This window comes from Musa acuminata, chromosome BXJ2-2, assembly GCF_036884655.1.
Source record: "Musa acuminata AAA Group cultivar baxijiao chromosome BXJ2-2, Cavendish_Baxijiao_AAA, whole genome shotgun sequence".
NCBI lineage: Eukaryota > Viridiplantae > Streptophyta > Magnoliopsida > Zingiberales > Musaceae > Musa > Musa acuminata.
Genome location: NC_088339.1, coordinates 16,128,866 through 16,136,915, shown reverse-complemented (window position 1 = coordinate 16,136,915; position 8,050 = coordinate 16,128,866).

Below are 8,050 nucleotides of genomic sequence, written 5' to 3'. Positions count from 1 at the left end.
CACTGCCCCCTAGGCGGTGGTACCACTAGACCTGGGCAGTGGTACCGCCCAGGGCAGTGTCAGCGTCAGACTGACATTAGGCGGTGGTATCGCCTAGCGCAGGCAGTGGTATCGCTCGTGCCTGGGGAACCCAGGATGGGAAAGTTTTAAGCTCCAAGTTTAAATCAACTTAAAGCCTATAAATACTCCTCTTATCCCTGGTTAAAGAACACAAGCATAGAGAGTTTAAAAAGAAAAAAACACTGCTAAAATCTTGTGTGATCTCCTCTCCCTCTTCTAAGTGTTAGACTAGTTTGAGAGGAGTAAGTGAGTGCTTGTAAGGGTTGTCTCCTAAACCCGATAAAAGGAGAAGAGGGGTGTATAAGGTGATTGACATTTGCCTATTGAAGGAAGGCCTCTAGTGGACGCTAGTGATCTCGTCAGAGGAGTTCGCTGAAAGTGGATGTAGGTCACGTTGACCGAACCACTCTAAAACTGTTGTGTTCTCTAGTTTGCATTTTATTCTTGCCATTTACATACTTCAAACTACTTTACTTAGTCACTATGCTTTCATACGCTTCCAAGTTATTAAACTTTCAAAATTAGTTTACGTCAAAATCAGTTTTTATCATACGAAAGTTTTTAAACCGATGATATTTTACCACTACACTAATTCACCCCCTGCACCCCCTCCCCTCCCTTAGTACCGACCCCGATCCTAACATATTTGGGGTGTGTGAATATTTGGGCAGTGATTCAAGAAGCAACTTCATAGCCCCTGTTAGGATCAAGAGCGGCACTAAGAGGAGGGGAGGGTAAATTAGTGCAGCGGAAAAGTTTTCGAATTCGAAAGACTTTCGTTTTGATTAAAACTGATTTAGATGAAAATGGTTTCGACTCAATCTGTTTTAGAGAGATTATGAACTTGAAAGCTTTCGTAAAAGAGCAAGAGAGGATTAAGGAGATTTGCAATAATGTAAATTACTCAAATGAAAAGCAAACCAGGATTTAGAGTGGTTCGGTCAACGTGACCTACATCCACTTTCGGATTTCTCCTCCGACGAGGTCTTCGGTGTCCACTAAAGGCCTTCGTTCAATATGTGAAGACCAATCACCTCTTTTACAGTGCTTTCTCCTTTTCACGGGTTTAGGAGAGAACCCTTACAAGTCTCACACCTCTCTTGAATGATCTCAAAACTTAGAAAGGGAGGAGGAGAACTCTAGCACTTATTTACAACACTTTTATACCTCAACAACTCAAGATTATCTCAATGCTTTCATGCCCTTTCATGTAGAAAATGGTGAGGTTTTTATAGGCCCTAATGGCTTTAGAAATGGAGTCAAAAAGTGTCTAATCCTAGATTTTCGGGGTCCTAATAGTACCACCGCCATTATTGGGCAGTACCATCGCCTAACACCTGACACAAGGTAGTACCACCGTCTGACATGGGCAGTACCATCATTGACAGCAATAACTACTAGCGGTACCACCACCCAGTCTGAGTGGTACCACCACTCAGATTTCCTGGGGCACTGCTTTCCAGGCGGTGCCACCACCGGCCAAGAATTCAGGGGTTGAAGTGGGTGCTCAATTTGTCCCAATTCAGCCCTGTTAAGGGCCCAATTGGCCCCTAATTAAGTTATAATATTACCTCCCAATCCTAACTTAATTTACGCTCTAACTATGACAATTAAGACATATTTACTGCACTTCTTGTTCCGGTGCGTCAATTGCTCTTCCGGCGAGCTTCCAGCGTACTTCCGGCCAGCTCTCGGCAATGCTCCGGTAGACTCCCAGCAAGCTCCTGGACTTTACGATGATCTTCTTGGCAAGTTCCGGTGAGCTTCTTTGGCAAGCTCTTGGACTTCTCGGTTGGTTCCGGAAGAACTTCCGACGAACGTCTGAACTTCCGACGAACTCTCGAACTTCCAACGTGATCTCGATCTTGACTCCGGCACAATACCTACTTTATGTCTTATTGCTATCGTAGTTAATCCTGTACCCTTTTCTCAACATATAGATTAGATCAAACAAATTACAATTGACTTCATCATTAAAATCTAAGATTCAACAATCTCACCCTTTTTGATGATGACAATCAATTGATGATAGAGTTAACCTTAACTCCCCCTATCTATATGCCATACTTGAGAAAAGAAACTCTTGAATTCAAAGCCTTTGAATTCAAGTATCAAACTGATAAGTTAGATTCATTTAAACTTATCAACATGCACATCATGATTACTATCATGATCTAACATTCTCAAAATGATATCAAGGCATGACATCCATTTTCAAGTATGATATTTCAAGTATGCCAATTCATCATTCTGTGGCAAGTTATCAATTGTAAAATAGTAAGTTAAGCTCTAGATATCTTATCATAATGAAGAAAATTTATCAAGCAAACATTTCAAGTATATATGATGAAATACATTTGTCATCAATTTACCACATTTTGATATTATTTCTCTCCCTTTGTCATAAAAAAAAGGAGAACGATTCAACAATGCAAGTGTGGTAAAAATTCATGCCACATTTTAATTTGTATACCAATCATACTTCAAACATTCGACATAGTATCATTTAAAAGTTCTCACATTAAAAGTTATAAATATTAAAGAGATAGCTTCCATCAACTTCTCCCCCCATTTTTTTTTTATCAAAACTTGGCATGAAGAAGGAAAGTAAGGAGGAAATCCATTAAGAATCAACTTTGTGAAATGATTTGAATCAAGTCAAAAATGATAAAAGAGTTTCATTAAATCATGCTTCTATTTTCATAAGGATCAAGATATTCATATGAAATCAAATCAACTCCAATTGTTAGGATCAAGATATTCATGTGAAATCAACTCCTCACTCTTGCAAGTGTTTATCTCATACTAAAAATTTATCTTTCAAGGATCAAGATATCCATTTATAAAATTCATCTTTCATGAGAAGACTAAGAAGCATCATATGAAAAAGAAATTCATAAGTCAAATTCATTTCTCAAAAAAAAATTCACAAGAGATAAACTCGTGAGAGATACATTTGTCAATTAATTTCATGTATTAAAAATTATTAAGTGATAGAGCAAGGATATGAAATAAACTTAATATGGCATAGACTCGTGAAAGCTCCATTCATGAGATACAAAAAGATAATCCGGAAAAGATATACATCAAATTCATGCATTTGGATAAATTAACATTCCTAACTCTCTTCTAATAAAATCATATTTTTCTTTACTTAAAGGTTTTGTAAAGATATCGACTAATTGATATTTCATATCAATAAACTCTAAGATTACATCATGATTATTCACATAATTTCGTATAAAGTGATGTCTAATATCAATATGTTTAGTTCTAGAGTGTTGAATGAGAGTTTTTGTTAAATTTATTACACTTGTGTTATCACAGTTTATGGGAATGTTTTTAAGATGAATCTTATAATTCTCTAAAGTATTTTTCATCCACACAACTTGTGCACAACATGCACTAGCCGCAATGTACTCAGTTTCGGTTGTAGATAGTGCAACTGAGTTTTGTTTCATAGATGACCAAGAAAAAGTGTGTATCCTAAAAATTGACATGTTCCTAATGTGTTTTTTCTATCTAATCTACATCCAACAAAATCCGCATCAGCATATATAATTAGTTCAAAGTTCTCGAATTTTGGATACCATAATCCTATATTAGTGGTACCTTTAAGATATCTAGGAATTCTCCTAACTGCTTTAAGATAAGATATCTTAGGATTAGATTGAAACCTAGCACAAAGACCTATACTAAACATGATATTCGGTCTAGTTGCAGTGAGGTATAGTAAACTTTCTATCATACCCATATAAGCTTTTTGATCAAAGATTTCTCTACTTTCTTCAATGTCTAACTTAGTGGAGGTATTCATGGAAGTATTGATAGCTTTTGAGCTATCCATATTAAACATTTTTAGCAAATCTAAAGCATATTTTATTTGACTAAGAAAGATGTCATTACTTAGTTGTTTGATTTATAAGCCTAAAAAGAAGGTTAATTCTCCCATCAAACTCATTTCAAATTCAAGACTTATATTTTTAGCAAATGATTCACATAGATATTCATTCGTGGAACCAAAAATGATATCATCAATGTAAATTTGAACAATAAAAAAATTATTTTTAAAATTTTTGATTAACAATGTAGTATCGACCTTGTCTTTAGATAAATTATTTAGAATAAGAGAAGAGCTAAGTCTCTCATACCAAGCCCTTAGGGCTTGTTTTAAACCATAGAGAGCTTTAATCAATTTAAACACATGATTAGGGAGATTATCATTCTCAAATCTAAGAGGTTGTTCAACATAAACTTCTTCGGAAATAAAATCATTAAGAAAAACACTTTTAACATCTATTTGAAATAACTTAAAATTATTACTACTAGCATAGGCAAGGAGCATCCTTATAGCTTCTAATCGTGCCACATGAGAGAAGATCTCTTCATAATCGATCCCTTCTTCTTGGTTGAAACTTTTGGCCACTAATCTAGCCTTGTTTCTAACCATGATACTAAGTTTATCTTGCTTGTTTCTAAAGATCCATTTATTACCAATAACTAAATGGTCATTTAGCCTCGGAACAAGCTTCCACACCTCATTTCTCTCAAATTAATTGAACTTATCTTGTATTGCGATGACCCATGAATCATCTTTCAAGACCTCGTCAATGCATTTAGGTTCAATTTGGGAGAGAAAAATGACGTTTGCACAAAAATTCTTAAGAGAGGAATGAGTTTGAACCCCTTTAGATGTGTCTCATATGATTAGATTCTTAGGATAAGCATCTACATACTTCTAATTTGCTAGATGGAGAAAAGGTTTCATTTAAATTCAAAGAATCAAAATTAACATCATCATCAAAATTATTTTTCTTAACTTTGGAAACTTCATTAAAAATAACATGAATAGATTCTTCTATAATCAAAGTTCTTTTGTTAAAGATACGAAATACTTTAAAAACAAAAGAATAGCCAAGAAAAATTCCTTCATCGGATTTTGCATCAAATTTACTTAAGGCATCTTTTTCATTCAAAATAAAATATTTATATCCAAAGACTTTAAAGTATAAAACGTTGGGTTTTTTGTTGTTCCACAACTCATAAGGAGTCTTGGAAAATAGTGGTCTTACTAGAACCCTATTCATAACATAGCATGCCGTATTTACAGCTTCAACCCAAAAATATTTGGGTAGGCTATGTTCGTTTAACATGGTTCTTGCCATTTCTTATAAGTTTCTATTCTTTCTTTCAACTACTCCATTTTGTTGATGATTTCTTGGAGTAGAGAAGTTGTGGTTGTATCCATTAGATTTACAAAATTCTTGAAAATCATGGTTTTGAAATTCACCACCATGATCACTTCGAATTGATGAAATCATAAAACCCTTTTCATTTTGAACAAGTTTACAAAACTTAGAGAAATACCTAAAGCATTCACTTTTGTATGCTAGAAAATAAGTCCATGTGCATCTACTATAATCATCCACGATGACAAATGCATATTTGCTACCTCCTAGGCTTGATATAGCAATTGGTTCGAACAAGTCCATATGGATCAATTGCAAAGGTCTAGAGGTGTTTATTTGGTTCTTAGGTTTGAAACTACCTTTTATTTATTTTTTTAGTTGACATGCATCATACACATTATCTTTGACGAACTTGATATGAGGAATTCCTCTTATAAGTTCTTTAGATTAAATTTGAGAGATTAGTTTCATGCTAGCATGACTTAATCTCCTATATCAAAGCCAAGCATCGTCATTCAAAATCGAAAAGCATATTTCATTACAAAGATCATCAATCTCGATAGTGTATATATTATTTTATTTTAGGGCAATCATAGATGTGTTTTTGTGTGATTTTTCAATAATACAAGCATTAGATTCAAATCTAACGATATATCCTTTATCACATAATTGACTAATACTCAAAAGGTTATGCTTTAAACAATCAACTAACAATACATCTTCAATAAGAAGGTTGGATTTATTACTTATGGTTCCTTTGCCAATGATTTTACCCTTGTTGTTGTCTCAAGGTGACATATCCTTCGTCTAGGCTAGTGAGCTTAGAGAAATGAGATGGATCTTCGATCATATGCCGTGAGCATCCACTATCAAGATACTATCTCTTGCTCCTAGCTTGTGATAGTACATTTTTCTATAAAAAGAGATGATTTTTAGGTACCCATTTGACCTTGGGTGCCTCAAAAATCGATCTACATAGCTTATCATATTGAATTGAGTCATTTGAGGTTCTTTTAGGAATCCAAATCAATTTATGTGAACTACGTTTCTTGAATGGACAATGATAAGCTACATGCCCAAATTTGCAACAAAAATTATATTTGTTTCGGGATGAAACATGCAAAGCAGGGCCTTTAACAAAGGTGGTTAGATTTTGGTGAGAGCTACTCACAAATCCAATTCCGCCTTTTCTACGAATGTGACCCTTGTTGGCAAGGATCATGTTCAAGAGCTTGCTACCAATCTCAAATTTTCTTAAGGTTTCCTTTAGTAGCAAGTTTTCTTTTTGAAGTATTTCTAGTTTATCACATTTCGTACATGGAGCTAAACTATCATTGTGCTCAACTTTTAATCTATTGAAATCACTAATAAGAGAAGCATGCTCCTTTTTTAGCAATTTATATTTTCTGCTAATTAATTTTCATTCATCAAATATATCATTAAAAGCAATTAATAGTTCATCAAAGGATAAATTTGCGTCAAATGAACTTGTTACCTCATCTCCAATGGCCATTAGTGTATAGTGAGCAACTTGCTCAGTGATGGTAGGCTCCTTTTCTTCGGATGCACTTGAGTCGTCCCATGTAGCTTTGAGAGCTTTCTTCTTTGGTTACCTCCTCTTTGCTTAGGGACATTCACTCTTGAAGTGTCCTGGCTTCTTGCATTCATAACATATTACTTGTTCTTTCTTATATTCAAATTTATTTTTAGTATCATTTTTAAATTTATTTCTTTTTATGAATCTTTTGAACTTCTTTGTTAAGAGTGCTAAGTTATCATCAAAGTCCTCATCACTTGAGTTTTCTTTCAAGTGGTCTTCTTATGTTCTCAGTGCTATGTCCTTCTTGTTCTTTGGAAGGGTGTCCTCAAGCTCTTCATGAGCTTTACATATCATTTCATAGGTCATTAGTAACCCAATTAGTTCTTCAAGAGGAAAATTATTTAGATCTTTGGCCTCTTGAATGACCATTACTTTAGGATCTCAATTTTTTGGAAGGGATCTTAATATCTTATTAACGTATTCAAAATCTAAGAAACTTTTACCAAGTCCTTTTAGACTATTGACGACATCCGTAAATCGGGTGTACATGTCTCCAATAGTCTCACTCGGTTTTATTCGAAACAACTCTAAAGAATGCACTAAAAGATTAATTTTTAACTCATTCACTTTACTAGTGCCTTCATGAGTCACTTCGAGTGTGTGCCAAATATCAAAAGTTATTTCACAAATCGATACTCGATTAAACTTGTTTTTATCTAATGCACAAAACAAGGCATTCATAACCTTAGCATTTAAAGTAAAAATCTTCTTCTCCAACTCATTCCAATCATTGGAAGAGAAGACTTTTGAAAACCGTTTTCGATAATATTCCAAAGCTCAAAATCTATTGAAATTAAGAAGATCCTCATTCTAGTCTTCCAATATGTGTAATCTGTCCCATTGAACTTGGGTGGACGTGTAATCTCTAGGTTGCCGGCAAATGTCATCTCTCTTGGGTTTTAATCCAAACGAGAGTGAACCTTACTCTGATACCAATTGTTAGGATTAAGAGCGGCACTAAGAGGGGGGGTTAATTAGTGCAGCGAAAAATTTTTCGAATTCAAAAGACTTTCGTTTCGATTAAAACTGATTTGGATGAAAATGATTTCGATTCAATCCGTTTTGGAGAGATTATGAATTTGAAAGCTTTCGTAAAAGTGTAAGAGAGGATTAAGGAGATTTGTAGTAATATAAATTGCTCAAATGAAAAGCAAACCAAGATTTAGAGTGGTTTGGTCAACGTGACCTATATCCACTTTCG